Source organism: Piliocolobus tephrosceles, chromosome 15, assembly GCF_002776525.5.
Source record: "Piliocolobus tephrosceles isolate RC106 chromosome 15, ASM277652v3, whole genome shotgun sequence".
NCBI lineage: Eukaryota > Metazoa > Chordata > Mammalia > Primates > Cercopithecidae > Piliocolobus > Piliocolobus tephrosceles.
In genome coordinates, this window is record NC_045448.1 from 6,391,591 (window position 1) to 6,410,870 (window position 19,280).

Genomic DNA, 19,280 nt, shown 5'->3' on the forward strand with positions numbered 1-19,280 from the left:
CTTTTAAGACGAAAACATGTCATTCATTTTAAAACTATTTTTTTCTAATGTAAACATCTAAGTCTATAAATTTCCATGTGAGCACTTCTTAAGCATCATCCCACAAATGTTATTATATGTTGTATAAGAACTGTACTCAAAGCAAGTGGTCTCAAATTCTCCACCTATCATGTGTTCACGGCAATGTCTCCAAATGAAATGCAGCCCCCTTCTGGAGGGAGATCTGTCTTCTTCATTACCCTTCTCATCACCAAAGAATTTATGGCTGCTTTTAACTCATCAGAGGACTCAATGGTCCAAAAGAGGTGTGAGTCAAGCAGATTGAGATGGGCAAGGGCTGGGTCCTGGGAATCAGGGCATGATGGGGGATTTGCATGGGAAATCTGCAGAGTGGTTGGAGCCAGAGGACCATGATAATACTGTATCCAAGGGGTAAGGGGTAATATTGAGGCAAAAATGGGAGAAGCAAAATCTCGTATCAGGTCCAAATCATGAGCACACACGCAGGAAAATAAGATGAAATAAGAAAATGGATACACCTAGAAAGAGAATAAGAGTTTTAGAAGAAAAAGTGGAGAGAGGGCAAGGATTTTCAGCAGACAGCATCGAAAACGTCAAATTTCCCTTTTTTGGATGCCAGATATATGCATGCAGATGAGTACATATGGTTTAAATGGAAAGGGCACCCAGCTCCTGAGATATTCTCCCCACCTTCATATTCCGTGCCTCATTTCATCATAAGTTCCTGGTTTCAGGCCTAAAAGGTTTTGAACTTTTTTAAGATTTTAAATAAATTAGTAAGTACTTAATTGAAAAGTCATTTACCCCAAAATATTATTACATTTATATTTATTTACAACAACATGTTATGCTTTATTATCACCAAAAATTTCAACATAGACCATAGGATTATGAAATTATTCTATTTCATATCTTTATAAGTTATTTAGCACAAATTCTAATTTTTTGTGCTCTAAATGAGGAGACTGAGGTCTACATAGATCAAATAGTTTCTCTAAAATTCTAATTGCTGTGACTCTCTACTGCGGTTAGGGAGAGTTTTCTATGTTGGGCTGTATCTAGCAATACTCTCAGTGATGAAACTTAGTGTAATTTTTTTTAAGAATAAACGTCAATAATACAACTTATTTGGTATGAGAAACATTTAAATGCTTCTTATCAATCCATGAATCAAAGCTCTTATGACATTTTGAGGTTATCTCTGTTTACATGTACCCAGTACTCCTGGAATATTATACTTAGCAAATTCTTTTAAAAAAAAAATCAATTCTTCCATGCTCAGATATCATTATGTTATAAATATTAGAAACAGGAAAGATTTTATCCATATTTATACAATTAGAGAATGCATGCTTGTTTTCAAATGAGTTTATATGTAAAAAAAAAAAAAAAAAAAAAACCCTTGTGATGAAACAAGGAGGTAGAGGTGACAAAAATTGGTTTCTCTTCTATAATTATTTTGAGTTTATTCAGCTAATTCAAAGCCTGGTTCATTCTAGAAAAATAACATTGATACACACTCATCAGAGGCAACTTGTACCAATTTTTTTGAACTACCAAACAGACTTGTTAGTAAGAAATAGAATTGACCAAACTTGAAAAGCCATTGATGAAAATGGACACTTAAATTCCCCATGATGACATGTTTTCTTTTTTCTCTTTAAAAAACTTGGTTTTCACTAAATAAAATGAAATGGTCATACTGCAAAGCAAATGCAGCTATCACAAATCTACATAAATGACATTGACTCTATTTCACTGCACATTTTTCACCTTTTCACAGCTGTGAAATCTGGAGGCACCTTATGCCAATTTACAATTATGTTCCACAAAGCATTTATTTGGCCTTACTAATGTATAAAATTGTAGCGTTTCTAAAGAAATACCACAATGGCATATAGTATGGCTTGTTTTTTATACCCAGTGCCTAGTATAGTGTGTGGTAAATTGCAGTGGGTCAGTGAATGTGAAAGAGAGTTTCAATATTGTTAAGTGCATATTCACAGCTAAATTTTGGTGTCTTACAAGTTTTAATTGCTCAAAGAAAATATGACCCTCGGGAAAGGGAAGAAGTGGAGCTGAGTTAATGATTAAAACTAGTTTTCCAAGGGGCTCTGCAAGGGAAAGAAAGTTGACTAACATATGTGTTGGGTAGCCATGCCCAGAGAGAGCCAACCCTTTCATGGGTGAAACACTCTTTTGTTTTCAGATCATTTTAGGGGCTTGCTGGTGAATGGCTAACCACAAAGGTAACACTTATCAAGTTACTCAGGTTAAGTTCATCATTAAATTTCCTATTTTCTTTCTCCCAGAATCTCCTGGGTTTTGTTTAATGTTGGAGACAGATGGTGCTGACACATTTCAGGTGTTAGTTGATGACATTTTGGTTTTCCTAGGTTTTTTCCAAGTAGATCAAATCCAACAGTACATCACTTGTGTTTCCCAGCATCACAGTCTTTCTGTGGCTCCCTGATGCCTGAATCAAATATTTGATCTTTTAACCATACTTATGCTTCCTGCTCTGCCCACAAGTTCTCCCTTCGAACACCAGGCACCATCTGTTAAATTGATGTGAGGAGGAAATGAGAAACAGTTACATGAATGTTGCAACTGATTAGTTATCAAGTGATATCTAATTAGCTCATCTCTGATTATCATGTAATTAAAGATATCTATCATATCGCTAGCTCAACCCCAGCACCAAATAGTTCTTTTTGTCAGAAGTCAGGAAGGACAATACATCATCCCAGCTTTGCTTGAGAAGCAAGTCAGCTTCACAGCTCAGCAGGTTTTGCTTCAGTTCTTCCTCACTGGTGACCAATTGTCTGAGACATCCCCTCTCTAAAGCATTGCATGAAATCTTTTCTCACATTTGCTCTGAAGTGGGAAGGGAAATGAGTAAGGACCGTGTTTTCTTTGTTGCTTTTCTATCATCCTGGCTTCAGCTTTTTGTATCTTGCTGAATAGAAAGATGATGTGAAGCCGGCTGTTCCCCTCTCCTTGGCTCCTGGGAGAGGGTCTCAAACTCTCTGTCTGCAAAAGCAGAGTGTCAAGAGGACAATGGAGGGTAACGATAGGAAAAGAGAGGCTCACTCTTCCTTTCTTCTTTGCATTCTTCTCAAAACTAAGGGAGGTGCTGGGGAGAGAGAGACCCTGTAAGTAAGCACACAAGAAATGACTGCAGTGATGACAGGAATAGCTAACTGCTGTTGAGCAACACAGTTGGCAAGCAGTGACTATTTTAAATAGAGTATACAACATTGTAAGGTATTATATATAACATGCATCTTTTATATGGTAATATGATAATTATTTTAAAAATGAAGAAACTGAGGCTGGGAGAAGTTCACATGCCTTGACCAATCTGTAACTAATATGCAGGGAAGCAACTTGCAGACCCTGGTCCCTGCCTCCAGAAGCTCAACTGTGCCCTTAACAATCCATAATAGTAGTTTGCCAACAGATATATTACGTATCTTTCTGAACCTCAGTGTTCCCATCTACAAAACGAGGATGGAGATCCTTACTTCAAGGGGTTTTTGTGAGAATTATATAAGTAAATGTGTCTAAAAGTCCTGATTTTAATACATGACTCATGGATGTTCAGTCCCTTTTTCATTTAACCTGAATTTCTGTAGCTATCATAGTCTGATTTATGTAGCATATCTTTAAATGCCAACAATATGTCAGACACCAAGAATGCCATGATAAATAAGATATCCAGGAATCTTTCTTCAATAGCCCCTCATCTCATGAGGGAGTGAAATATGTATATAAAATGAACATGGTACAGAAAGATAGATATTGTCAAGTAAGTCTGAAAAATGTCTGGGAAACCTTAGAAAATCATGTAACAATTGAGATTGGTTCTGAAGGGTGAATAAGAGTTAATGAGGGAAACACAGGTGAGTAGAAGGATGCTTCTGTATAAAATGTGTCAAAGCATGATTATATGAAACTACATATTTAATTTTTACTGGTTTTTAATAATTTAATGGGTTTCTGCAGCCATCACCACTGAGCATTTTTAGAACATTTCCAATACTCTCCAAAATTGCCTCGTACTGTCAGCTCCCACCTACATTACCAAATCACTGATCTGCTTTCTGTTTTTACAGTTGCTTTTTTAGAAATTTCATATAATGAAATCACATTACGTAGTCTTTTAAATCTGACTTCGTTCACTTAGTATAATATTTTTGAGGTCCATTTGTGTTGCAGTAGATATGAGTAGTTCATTTATTTTTATTCCTGGACTAGTATTCTGTATTTTATGTACATACAGGTCACATGTGTTTATCCATTCATCAGTTGACAGACAATTGCATTATTTCTAGTTTGGAGTTAGGAAGAATAATGCTGCTATGTCATTCTGTGCACCTGTATTTATTTCTCTTGGGCAGATATTTAGGACTGTAATTACTGAGTCATGTATTATGTGTTTAACTTTTTAAGAAATATTAATATATAAATAATTTACCAAAGTTGCTGGACCCTTTTACCTTCTGTCTAGCATTTTTTAGTATTCTACTGTTCTATATTCACTTCAACTCCTAGTATCCGGTTTTTTAGTATAGCATTCTAGTAGGTCTCTAATGAAGACCATCGTGATTTTCATTAGCACTTCTTTAATGACGGTGCAGTCAAATGCATTTTCATGTGCTTAGTAATCATGTGTGTATATTTATATATACATGTTTATATACATAAGTATATATTAAATATGTATAAGTATGTATATAGAGGGGATATGAAATATTTATTAAAATCTTTCCTATTTTATACTTCAGTTGCTTGACTTCATACTGTTGAGTTGCTTTCTGAATATAAGTCTTTTATCAGATATTTGATTTGCAAATATTTTCTCCTTGTCTGTGCCATGAATTTTTATTTTAAGGTCATGTTAGTTGCAAAACTTTTATCAAATTCATTTGCCAAGTTTTTGTTTAATGAACGCTGTTTTTAATATCATATCTAAGACATGTTTGTTTTATCCAAAATTGCAAAGATTTCATTCTTTATTTTCTTCTAGACACTCTATATTTTTAGTTTTAGCATTTAGAAATATGACACATTTTGAGATAATACTTGTATATGGTGTGAGTTAAGGATCTAAGATTACATTTTTTATTAAGACATCTCATTGTCCAGCATCATATGTTGAAAGCATGATTCTTTTCAAATTAGATTTCCTTGATACCTTATTTCCAGCCTCCCTATTGTATTCCTTGGATATATGTCTATCCTTAAACCAGTACCACAGTGTTTCTTGATGCTGTAGCTTGATATTACATTTAAAAATTTGGGAGTGCAACTTCCCTAATTTTTTTTCAATTTTTTAATTCATACTAATTTGCATTTTTATATAAATTATAACATTACTCTGTCAGTTTTTCCATAAAAATTCTGCTAGGCCAGATATACCTGTAGTCTCAGCTACTGGGAAGGTTGAAGCAGGAGGATCAGTTGAGCACAGAATTTCAAGACTGTGGTGCACTATAATTGCACCTGTGAATAAACACTGCACTTTGGAGTGGGTGACATAAAAAGCTTGCTAGGATTGTGCTAGGGATTGCCTTGAATCTATAGATCAATTAAAGGAAATTTTCTATCCTAAAATTATTGAGTCCTTATATATATCTTCTCGATTTTTCTTAGCAATATTGTGTAGTTTTCTTGCAAAAGTATTCTTTTATTTTATTAAATTAATTCTTAGTATTTTATTATTTGTATTATTGTTTAAGTAGAATTCATTTCTTTATTTGTTGTTAGTATGTAGAAATAATTTTTTTTGTTGTTGATTTTGCATACTGTGAAATTTCTGAACTCATCTATTTGTTCTAGTAGGGCTTTTAAGATTTTTTTTTTTTTTTTTTTTTTGAGACAGAGTCTCGCTCTCTCTCTGTTGCCCAGGCTGGAGTGCAGTGGCACGATCTCAGCTCACTGCAAGCTCTGCCTCTCGGGTTCACGCCATTCTCCTGCCTCAGCCTCCTGAGTAGCTGGGACTACAGGCGCCCGCCATCACGCCCAGCTAATTTGTGTGTGTGTGTGTGTGTATTTTTAGTAGAGATGGGGTTTCACCCTGTTAACCAGGATGGTCTCGATCTCCTGACCTCGTGATCCACCCGTCTGGGCCTCCCAAAGTGCAGGGATTACAGGCTTGAGCCACCGCGCCCGGCCTATTCCACATTTTAAAAAAAGTTTTTATCATGAATAAGTGCTACCTTTTGTCAAATGTTTTCTGAATCTATTGAGATAATTATGTATTGTGCCCCCCCTTTATTCTATCAATACTTGTATTACATTGATTAGCTTTTATATGTTAAACTAACTTTGTATTTCTGAGGTAAATCTCACTTGGTCTTCAATTATAATCCTTTTTACATACTGCTGAAATTAGATTGCTAATTTTTTGAGAATGTTTACATTTATTTTCAGGAGGGATATCGATGTATATTTTTTTTATTTTTTTTTAGTGTCTTTGTGGGGATTTTGTATCAGAGCTATACTGATCTTACGAAGTGAGTTGGAAGTGTTTTCTCCTTCTCTATTGTTTGAGTATGATTGGTATTTATATTTATTCTTCAAATATTTGGTAGAATTCACCAGTAAAGCCATTTTATACCTGGTCTTCTCTTTCCAAAGAGATTTTTACATTAGAGAGTCAATATATTTACTTCCAATAGGTCTATTCATATTTTTTATAAATCAGTTCTTGAGTCAGTTTCAGTCACTGATGTTTTTCTAGGAATTTTTTTTCCATTTAATATATGTTGTCATATTTTTGTCAAAAAGGTGTCTCAATATTTTCTTAACATATTTTAAGGTATATATAATGATGACCCTTCTTTCATCCCTGAAAGTGGTAAGTTGATGTCCTCTCTTATCGACTGAATGTTGGTGTTCCCCTAAAGTTCCCTTGTTGAAATCTCATCCTCAGCGCGATGGTATTTAGAAGTAGGATCTTTGAAAGATAATTAGGCCATGAGGGTAGAACCTCATAAATGGAATAAGTGCCCTTATAAGAAGAGGGTAGAGAAGTGTGTAGCTCTTATTTCACCAGCGAATATAGGGAGAAGTTGGCCATCTTTAACCCAGAAGAGAGTTCTCACAGCACCTGCTGGGACTCTGATAGTGGACTTTCAGCCTCCACAACTGTGAGAAATATGCTCCTGTTTTAAAGCCAACCAGTCTATAATACCATGTTGTAGCAGTTTAAAATGACTAAAATATTCCTTTTTTTCATAGTCAGTCTAGCTAAAGTTTTATCATTTTAAAAAATATTTTTCAAAGTCAATACTTGGTTTTATTAATTTCCTCTATTTTGTGTTCTATTTTATTTTCACTCTGTTCCTTTATTAAATATTCTTGATACTCTGGATATAATTTGTTCTTCCATTTCTAGTTTCTTAATATAGAGCTTAGATTATTTATTTGAGATCTTTCTTTGTGTGTGTATGTGTGTGTGTGTGTGTAAAGCTATAAATATCCTTCTGAACATTGCTTCAGCTACAAACCATAATTTTATGTTGTTTTAGTTTCATTCAGTTAAAATTTCTTTCTAATTTTCTCTTTGGTATCTTCATTTATCTTTTTCTTACTTAGAAATGAGTTGTGTTATTTCCAAAACTTTGGAAATTCCCAAATTTTTTTTCTCTTGTTGATTTCAAATGTATTCCATTTTGTTTAGAGAACATACTTTGCATAATTCTTTCAAATTTATTTATAATTTTTTTGTTGAACATCATATGGTTTATCTTACCCAAAGTTACAGCAGTTTTTCATAAATAAACATTTCTGAATGTGTTGCTTTGATTTAGAAAATTTCCAGAGCTCTGAAATGATTGTTTTTGACAATTTATTTAGTTCCCACTTGCTTTTGGGGGAGAGGGTTTGCCTGTCCTATTACTCTGCAATAGCCAGAAGTCCAACCTCAATTAAATTATGTAATCTAAAATTTTATAGGGCCTTGATGTTTGACTGGCATTTGATTTTTCCCGGTAGGTGGTAAGCTCTTTAGATTCATATTCATCTTTGTGTTTTACATGGCACCTATCACAGAGTTCGCAAATTCCTTAACTTCAGTGATTGACTTTCAAATGCACTTTTCCATTAGAAAACTCACTGAATGACTGAACAGATTCATACAAAATGACAATTTTAAAAAGATCTCATATTATTCTTTCTTTCATTGATCAAAAAAGGAATCTCCACCATTTTAACATTCATCGATTAGAAAGTAATAATTTGTTAAGAGGTTTATCAAAACACTTGTTTTAATGCTAGAAAACTGTTGAGTGAAGATCAGCATAGCAATCTCAGTATGCACTGCATCAAGTTGAAAGGGATATTACCAATTTCTGCTGGGAGCATTTTAACAACAGGCAATAGCTTTAATAGTAGCAAATTTAAATCTGATACTACTTTTTACAGTATATGTTTTAGGATAATGGTTCATAAAGCACAGAGCCTAGAGGACCAATTTCCAAGCCAAAGTGGGAGGTGGGGCTCACTAAGGCTGTATTATTGTTTACTTTTATATTTGAGTCTGAGTTATTACTTTCAGATGTTTGTAAGATCCACCTTTGCTTCTCTCACTCAGGCTATTTATAAAAGTTTCCCTGTACAGTTTTATCTAATCTCCAGTAATATATATGCTGAATTCTTTAATCTTTTTGACTTTTTCATAATAAAAAGTCACACACTTTAATTCCATTTTCAGCAAAAAAATAATTCAATTAAAGTTGTATACAAAAATTATTCAGAGAAAAGTGTTCAGAGAAAAATTGCCTTTAATTTTAACCTCATTTTCCCTAATGACACTGGTTAAAATAAAATGGAAGAAAATCAAATAGGGTGAAATCAAGCTAATTAAGTACATACGTAAATAAAATCATGACTGTTCTTGAGACTCTTGGCCAGATAGCAGATTTACTGGTCTCACAGTTAAGTAACCGTGCTCTTTAGGGTGACAGATTGGAAACAGTCCCTCATTTAGTCTAGCCAAAATTTCCATAGTAAATTAATTTGCAGACTCTGTTTGTAAAATAGTGTTGGAGAATGTATGAGTGACCTTATATAAGTCCATTATGTTTTATTATGTTTACAGAAACAATAAAGATGTAATACTAAACAAAGATAAAAGCAGAGGAGTTGTATTACTTTTAAAATAATATTGGCTGGGCGTGGTGGCTCGCACATCTGTTAGCTCAACACTTTGGGAGGCCAGGAGTTTGACATTAGCCTGAATAACATAGTGAGATCCCGCATCTATTGAAAAAAAATTAGCTTTGCCTAGTAGTGCATGCCTGTTTTCCTAACTGCTGGAGAGGCTGAGGCAGATGGGATTGCTTGAGCCCAGAATTTGGAGATTGCAGAGAGCTACGATTGCACCATTGCACTGCAGCCTGGATGACGGGGCAAGACCCTGTCTCTAAAATAAATAAGCCTGGCACTGTGGCTCACATCTGTAATCCCAGCACTTTGGGAGGCCAGTGTGGGTCAATCAACTGAGGTCAGGAGTTCAAGAGCAGTCTGGCCAAAATGGCTAAATCTGGTCTCTACTAAAAATACAAAAATTAGCCAGGTGTGGTGGCAGCACCTGTAATCCCAGCTACTCGGGAGTCTGAGGCATGAGAATCACTTGAACCCAGGAGGCGGAGGCTGCAGTGAGCTGAGATTGTTCCACTGCACTCCAGGCCTGGGTGACAGAGCAAGACTGTCTCAAAAAAAAATATATATATATATAGATTATATATATATATACACATACACACACACACACAAATTTACTTATTTATTTATATTTAATTACCTAATTAATTAAATAAAATATTATTGATGAGCATTATGTTATTAATTTCCATTTATAGTCTTGCTTATTAAAATTATTTAGAATAGTTTTCTTCACAATTCCCATTTCACCCTTTGTTTTGAGGTGATGTAAACAATATCTCTACTTACATAGTTTTTAACTCATAAGTTATCTGACTGGTTCTCCAGCTAATATCAATAGTTTTAAAACTATTTCTCTAATGTCTTCATCACACATGCCAGTAGTTACCACAATCCCAGAGACGCAGAGAATCAGCTGTAAATGGTAAGAATGGTCTTACAAAGTGATGATTTAAACTTTTCATAGCTTGGGGGGTTATTTCTCAAACCTTCACCCTATTCCTGGGCTATGGCCTTCTTCTGCCTGTGATATCTTTGTACCAAATCACATTACTTCCATGGGCACATTTTTCAAAAACCAGAGAGAAGTTCACAGATTCTGGTCTTCGTCTTCACCTCATTTCTTCCAAAACTATTGGTTCAAAATCTCTTCTCTGATTGTAGTTCTTGGAAGAAAATTTTCATCTGCCTTTACTAAATTCAACTCTTACTTTTTTTGTTTTGTTTTGTTTTTCCTTTTCAAAATAATGAAAACATCTACAAACATTTTCAAGTCACCATTTGTACCACTTGTGCATATGATAAAAATCCCCAGGTTTTTAAAAAGTTATATAAAAATAAACTCACTTACACTAAAATTGGTAATTTGGAGTTTTATTGATTGAATAGGGATTATTTTAGACGTGGATGATGAATACAAGCACACCAAAATTCCAAGGATTGCTATTAGTAATATAGTTCATAGTTTTGAAAACTCTGAATTTTATATACATTTAAATGCTTGCTTTCTCTTCCTATATTCCCTCCACAACACTAATAAGTAAAGCATTAAAATGAAAAATGCCTTTTATTTAGATTACCATTTAAATTTGTATCTAGTTCTGTCTTCCATTCACATTTTTCTGTAAAACTCATGAAACTTTCTTAGCCAGAATCTCACAGCAGTTTTAGCAACTTTTCTGTAAAACAAAACAAATAAATAGACAAACAATAAAACTTCACAAATTTTAATGGGGCCATACAAACTCTAAAAGTTGAAAAGACATTTACACTATCTAGTCTATTATCTAGCTTTTAAAATCCGCCAGAGGTTGTATGCTTTGCTCTAAGTCACACTGCTGGCTAAATTAGAAACACAGCTAGAATTCTGGCATTCTGACCATGAATCCAGGGCTCCTTTCGACTGAATTTGCAGTTCTGGCTTTGAGTCCAAAAAGACTAAGTGATATCCTGGAAATATATCAGATCTGCAGAAATGTGCGTGACTTCCGTGAAAATATTTGTTCAGGCTGTGCAGGGTGGCTCACGACTATAATCCCAGCACTTAAGGAGGCAGAAGCAGGAGGATAGCTCGAGCCCAGGAGTTAGAGACTAGCCTGGGCAACATGCAAGACCCCAGTCTCCACACAAAGGAAAGCAAAAACAAAACAATAAAATATTTGTTCAGAGGGCAAGGAGCAAAAGATATTGGTGAACTCCTTTCCTTTGGAAATAACATATTAAGTATCTTGTATATTTTCACCCAGCATTGGTATGTCATGATTCATCTGGTGCTAAATAAGTTAGATTGGTGCTAAGATGCACACGGTGAAGCTTAAAGAAAACATGAAAAGGACATCAGGTCTTTCCAGGCAAGGAAGCTCCATTTCGTCCATGAATGGCGCTTTGAGCCTCTAGATGCATTCATCTCTCTCATTGCTTTAGCTACAAAAGGTCTGTTATTGGAGGATTGTCCCAAAAAGTGTAAGGCACTGTTTAATGAAGGAGAACAGGAACAACTTGATCGCATTCCTCTGCCACTAACACTTTGCTCTGGTTATCTCTGTGGAATTTTTTTCCAAGAAATCCTTTGACTGAATGTGGAGGAACAGAGGGGAAAGACTTGGGGCTGTTGCGGCAGAGAAGCCCCGCCTCTGCAGGTTTCGCCCACACTATGGAGTGCTGTGCAGCCAGGGGTAAGGGTGTCCTGGCTTCCACGCCCACCACCGTATTCCCCTGTGCCTTGCAACCTGGTCTTCCTGCTGTGGCTACTAAAGTCTGTTGCCTCCCCGCTCATCGCTGCTCCTCACACACGTGAGGTTTTGGAAGTTGTCATGCTGGATATTGTTAAGTTGTTGATCCTTCCAAGTGCAGCTGCTGCTCTACCATTTATAAAAGGCCAGGAAGACTCCGCCTCCCTTTGTCCAGCACATTCTGATTGTGGTCAATCCCAACAGAAACACATGTAGTGAAATGAAGGCCGGGTATGTGGGTCTTTTCCTATGCTGCAAAATGGATTCATTGTTCTGTGGAATTTGAGCCTGACCAGGACAGCAGGACTTAGAAGCCCCAGGACTGAAAATAAACTCCACAGTCTTTCAGATTCACAGGGGTCAGGACAGGAGGAGACCTAGAAGAATCTCATGCTCCAAAGACAAACTCTCCTGCCACCAAATACCCACATTCTCGGAAGTCGAGAGTATTTGGGTATCTCCCAGTGCCAGACTTGCTTGCATTTCACATCTGGGCGTGGTATTGCCCCAGGGCTAAGATAAACTCATGGTGGGGAAGTCCTGGGACACCGAAGTGTTCAAGAAATGTCTTTTCTCATTTAGGAATTATTCCCCTATCAAATCCCAGGAATTATCTTGGGAGTCAGGCAGAAATTTAAGTCCCATCATCACGACTGCCTTCACAATCACCACTGCCATAACCGGTCATCAGAATGACTTGCCCAGTGCCACACAGCTGAGCCATTCCAGGCCAGGACAACCACGCAGGCCCCTGACTCTGGGCCCTGTGCTCCCTCCTCTTCACATCATAAGTTAAAGGGACATTTGTTATTTTTAGATGATCCAAGGAGTGGATCTATAGGAAGATAGTTGAGAAAATATGCATTAGGCCAAATTTTATAAGTATAAATTGATTAAATAATATAATAAAAATTTAAATATATATTCAGAGATATACATGAGAAAGAGAAACAGAGATGATAGAAATGATGAAGACAGAGACAAGGTAATATGACTCTAGGAGACCAGGGAAGGTCACAGATCTCAAAACATGACCTCTCAAACTGCTGGCTGCAGGTTGTAATTCAATTATTCATTCAGCAAGAATGTATTTATCAAGTCCTTAAGATTAAAGTGATAAACATGATTCAGGTCCAGCCCTGGAGAAGTTCAACATTTGGAAGGAGCAGAGGCTAGTATTAAGTATCGTGGATGCCTAGAGGAGAAAGAGATAGCTTCTATTTTGGGCATAGACATTGGTGAAAATCCCAACTTTGTCAGTAAAATGTATCATTTTTAAATGTTGTTGATCATTCATCTCTACGTATGGCAATGAAGGACAAAGACTCTGGATGAAGTATAGCAAGAGAAACTATTATAATAGAGCCTTCAAGAAGGAATAAAGCTTGGGATATGGGAAAAGATAACGTGAGCATAGGAGAGAAAGTGCTGGCTCTCAAAGCAAATTTTATTCATTTGTATGAAGGTCTGACAGGGACTATGAAGATGAGTCATGAAGATAAGGGTGAGTCACCAAGTTTTCAAAGATAACTTTGAAACACATCTCAAGTTTTATAGAAAAACCATACTCTAGTGCAATAATGGAGTCAATAGGTCCCTGGTTCAGCACAGCAGGTCTAAGAGCATACTTAATGTATTCATTAAGTAAACATTTATTGAATAGATCTGATACATCAAGAACATGACCAGCATGAATGTAAAGGGATGAACAAGACATAATAACTGTACTCATGAGATTCAATGTGTGACGGCCAAGCCAATAGTCTAGGGGCTAAAACTAACCTTTGTTCAATCTAGGACTCCAGGACAAGATGCCCATCATGGAAAGCAGTTGTGTTTGCCTTCCCACAGTGAAATGTGGTCATACATACAGGACACGGTTCATGTCTCCTAAAGTGGTGATAGATGAAGACTAAGGTTTCTCTGTCTCCATGTTAACGCATCTTCCTGTTAGGCATCTATCACTGTCAGCATCAATTGAATTTTTTCTGAACTTGCCATGTATCCATCAATACTTCTGAGCATTGCCTGCCACTGCCTACTCTTCTTTCACCATTATGTTTCATTATTATGCCCTACATCCTACTACCTAAAATCCCCTAAGACTTGCTTTCTCTATTTATTGCAACAATGTCACTGCCACCGCCCAAGTCCAGGCCCTAGTCATATGGCTCACACATTATCAGCCACAGCCTTCTTGCTTGCCCCCTTCCTCTGAGTCTCTTATCGCCAAATATATCCAAGAAACTGTTGCATAAATGATCTTTCTAAACAGCATACCTAATCATATTTCAGCCCTGATGTAAATTCACCAGAGACCTCTTCTTCTCCTGTCTCCTCTCATACACCCTAGCTTGAGTGTCCTGTGCATAGTCTCCATCCTAGCACATGGCTTTGTGGACAGACTACTCTGGTCTCACCACCTCCATGCACCATTCTCTCCAGTTTTCCTTCAATATTTGCTGTTCCTTGCTCATTGGCCTTTATACAGGCCATTTACACAACTAGAATGCCCTTTCTTCTCCTTCATCCAGCAGCTGACACCTATTTCTACATCAAATCTAAGAACAGCTCACTTCTTTCAGAAGTTTTCCCCCTACTGGCTAATTTAAATGATTACGGGCTTACATGATATCCAAGTGGATAAGGTTATTATAAGTTTTCCTCACTGCTTTGTGTTTACTACTTTATTTCTCTGGCTTCCCACTAAATAGTCAAAAAGTAGTTGATAGAGGGAATAAAGGGTAAACAAATGAATGAGAATCTTGTCATCTCTCCTGCCTTGTTTTGCTTTAGTTTATTTTCAAATTGGAGACGTGAAAAAAATGATTCCTTAAAAACAAACCAAAAAATGCCCTTAAAAATGAGCAGAGAAATTCTACCCCTCGGATCCCACCCTACTCCAGAAAGCTGAGAAAATGTAAGTGTTCATTGTTTGGAGGAATACTCTCTTCCTTTTCCTGTCTCCAGTGGCTCCTTTTCCTGAAGAAGGTCAATGGACCGCATGGGGCCATTCAAAGCCAGCCAAGGTCACATGGATGGGGTTTGCTGGCTTCATCTCAGAGGATCTCCGGTTGAGTTGAATAAAGTTGCAACTTTATACATTTGGCTCATGCAAAGTATTTTTAAAATAAGACTCTTCCATTTGAATTTCAAAACTTATGCATATAGGACTTCCCCATTCCCCAAAGACTCTTATTTCTAGCTGAGTTCCAACATCACTTGTGCTCACAGGACGCATAAAACAAATTATCCTTCTGGTCCACACCCTGAATTTCACAGAATTAGACAGTTTTCCTGTCTCCTAGGAAGATGCAAAATTTATTACATCCAGTTCTCAGAAATACATCCAGTTAAGCAAGTCATTTTCTACTTTGTATCATTCTAATTCCTACTGGTACTTCTTGAAGCCTCCATGAGGCAAGCCTTCATAATAACTTTAATAAAATCTTACTACTCTATATTTTCCTCATGTTACTGAGCCATGATAAACTGCAATGTGAGTGAAATGGAGAGTCGGTTGAGGTGGGCATGGTAGGGAGGCATCGATGTGCTTTCTGTGCTCTCTTGTTCAATTATCCTGCAGGGGAATTCTCTAATCATAGCATATTCAGCTTAAATAATAGAAAAATGGAAAACTTTACCTAGAGAGGGTGAATGAATCATCTCATACAATAATTTTGCTTTATAAATGAAAAAAACCAAACAGAGAAAGTAATTTGTCTGTGACTACAGTCACTGGCAGAGCTAGATGCAGGATCTTGACTATAAGTATTAATATCACTAATTTGAGAGGTCCAGGAAGATCCTAACATCTTGAAAAAAAATGTTCTGGGAGATATGTATGCATAGTAAGGATTTTGGCTTCATCAATTTCAAAAAGCTCAAGACAGTAAAAAATGTTGAGAGTTATATTCAAAGATCCTGTAAGCTCAAGGAGTCTCTTATTCTACAAAACATTCTTTGCACCTGTGTTATCTCTAGTATAAGTTCAGAAGAAGAAGAAAAATAAAATTTTCCTTTTTTCCCCCAAACAGAAGTCTTATTTAAATTGAATTTCTTTCTTCCTTAGAACTTACAGATAAGCTTTCGCACAAAATAGTTCAAGGAACTTTACCAAGTAAGTTTTATTTCTACCTTCCTTCAAGAAAATACGTAGCAGTATTCAAATCTTTGTGACTATCAAATTTTACCATATTAGGAAATTTTTGTCTAACAGTAACTCTATTAAGTGCATTACCCGGAAGACCACAAAATTCCTAATATACCAGTCCAGATAGACTCATAGCATTCATAGCATTATAGCTAAAGCTGAGAGGACCTCAATTTCCATCTAGTGAAAGTCTCCACTGTTAGAAATAACAATGACTTCCAAAGGGGAGTGACTTGGAGAAGAGTATATTGTAGCTAGTGGCCAAGGAGCCCAGGACTCCAAAAAAAAAAAAAAAAAAAAAGAGGCCGGGTGGGGGCATTATATGAGTTTCGGGACTCATGATGTTAATGCTTCTTGGTACTCCTTCAACATTGGTAAAACATATAGTAGGCTTTAGGTGAGGTTCAGGCATGGACCATGATATCATGGATGGAGAGACGAACAAAGAACTGTTCCTCTCCTTGGACTCATAAATGAATGAGAAAACAGGCTTCTTCTAGAACATCTGTTGACATATGAAGTGTCTCAATTTTCAATATGTGTCTCTACAATGACCCAGATGTTCAGAACAACTTCCATTAAACCCTGCTAACTCACATTCAGTTTGTCCCCAGAGACCATGATAAAGATGAGGACGATGGTTGAGTATATATTATTGGTAACAAGAAACAGTATTTTTATATACTGACGTCACCTAACATCTCACTTTTTTTATCTTTATAGGTCAAAAGTGCTTTCATCCAGTGGAAATAATGACTTCATATTGCAGAAAAAAGGAAAGATGACATTTGGTTTGCTTTATTAAAGACTTAGTCTATTAATTATAAATGAACCTTTGTACACGGTCACTGAGAGGGAAAGTGTAATGTGACTTTTATATCCAAGAAAGCATGAAAACATCAACATGACTGTTGGCCCTGTGAGATGGAAGTCTCAAATCTGTAGTCTGGTTAACCCTCTTCCTTTAATGTTGTTTTAATGTTTTCTCTTTATTTAACTATTACTTACGAAGCCTCTTGCACATCAGGTAGTCTGCAAAGGCTAGAAAATCAGAGATGAATAAAACTTGATGTATATCTCCAAAGTGCGCAGAAAAGGCTGGAACCAGTGGTGAATCTTTGCACAATGAAGAAGGAGGTGGTCCTACCTGGCAGTGTGCTGGGGAAATTCTGTGCATGAATGTGTGAGGGGTTCTATAAGAATCACCACCTGCTCACCAAATCCTACCACATCCTGTAGTTCAGGTAAATTCTCCAAATGTATCTAGGATACCTGGATTATATTGAGGAAAATTATAAAAGAATGCTGGAAAGCAATTATATATGCAATTTTGTGCTACTCAGATACCTTCTTACATTAGACTCTGGAGTAAATTAACCAGGGGCAGTTTGCAGGGGAGTAAATTAACCCCTGATTTGAGACAAAATGTTGTAGCCACTAGCACTGCCCCTCATGCCCCAATTGTGAAAAGTTCTCTCATGTTGTAGAAGATGGGAGAGCAGTGTCTGATGGCAGTATGCTATAGGAAGTCATGCAGGCTGGTATGGTTATAATCAGAAGCCAAGTCACACACAACCAGGTGGTGAATACTCATCAAAACAGGGACAACCGTGGCTTGACACTAAGGAGCCTCTGAGTGGAATAAGAGTAATCATTGCAATCTTACCAAGTTCAGAGGTCAGCACACAGTGATCTTGATTTCAGCTGGAGCTATACATCATTCAACCAGCCACTGATCATGCCTCATTTTATCAATGCTGAGAGCAAAGAAATCCTGCCCATGATAAAAGACAAGGCCCTATCTCAAGATTTTAAAATCTAGTTTGGATACCAATCTAGGGAAAAAGTAGTATCTCCCAAACATCCTTTCCCCTTCCTTGAAATCTCTCTTGCTCCTCTTCTGGTTCTTGTTTCTTTCTGCCTTTCTATTCTAATGATTTTCCCTAATTTTACACCCAGGAATAATTATTATATTAATAGTTTCTATTATAATAAAAGCTAACATTTTTCTAAGTGCTTACTTTGCACCAGACTCTGTCTGAAAAGCTTCAAGTATATTGGTCCATTTAATCCCCATAATAAAGTTAGAAACCATTTTAACCCGTCATATATTTTACTTCCAATATGAATCATTCGGGAGTGAAATGACTTGCCCAAAGTCATATAGTGATTAAGCAGGGGAGCTGGCCTTCAGATGCTGCAACCTCACCTTAGAGCTTGATCCCATAAGGACTGCTGTCCTCTCTGCTCACTGTCTTGTCCTCAGCCCAATTTCGTCACACGTGTGTTACAGCTGACTCCAATAGGAAATCCAGCTTCTCTTTGGCCCATATGATGTTTAAAACACCTCTTAAAGGTTTTGCCTTTTGTGTGACCTCTGCCATTTTTGATGGTCCCAGGAATGGCCAGTATGACTCTCCACTCTGCTTGGCTCAAGGTTGACTTTTCGTGACTCAAGATTGAATCACCAATAATGTCTTTGTGAACTGTCCATAATAAAAATTAGGAGGGTCTTTAGAAAGATGTGGCTTTTATTAGGCTTAAGAATGACAAAACATTAAAATCAGACCTAAATTACTGTTCATGTTATAATTTAAATTTTGGGAGATGTGGTAGGGGCTCCACCATCTAATCTAAACTATTTCTCTCCAATTGAAAGAGGAAACTTTTTGCAATCCCAAATGGCTAATTTCATGATACTACAGAGAGCCTTATGCCTTCTTTTTATGGATAGACATACAGTAGTGACAATGATGCCGGAAGACTTAGGTCCATCTGAGTTTCAATCACATAGCCAACTAAAATGGGAGAAAACATTTTCTGGATCCACCTACCCCAGGAAGGGGGCTCGTGAATGTGAGAAATGTTTCCGAGAAAATTTGCTAATCAACAAAGCAACCAAATAGTAGGTGGCCAGGCTCTCTGGCAACAAGCCAAATCCCTGGAAAGAATCATTCACACTTAACGCTGGAGAGGTCATCAAGTCCAACCTTCCAAATTTACACCCTCTTACTCAGTATGATCATTTCCTCCTGGATCTTAGAAATCTTATTCTCTAGCTTCAGCTTGAGAAAACAATAGCAATGAGATGTTTACCAACTCCTATGCCCACCTGCTCTCTTTCTGCCTTTAGTTGTTGAAGTATTTATCCATGAATAACTACATATAATAGGTGACATGTAGATGAAATCCGACTCTCT

The 19,280-nt window shown here is 36.7% G+C and overlaps 1 long non-coding RNA gene across 1 annotated transcript; it reads right to left on the bottom strand.

Moving 5' to 3' along the window:
- Positions 1-10,747: 10,747 nt before the first annotated feature.
- Positions 10,748-18,406, bottom strand: LOC111531336. The gene is made up of 3 exons (XR_002728230.1): positions 18,290-18,406; positions 17,308-17,352; positions 10,748-10,874 (listed from the first exon to the last, which is right to left on the bottom strand). It is a non-coding gene; the product is annotated as an uncharacterized LOC111531336 (long non-coding RNA).
- Positions 18,407-19,280: the final 874 nt, after the last annotated feature.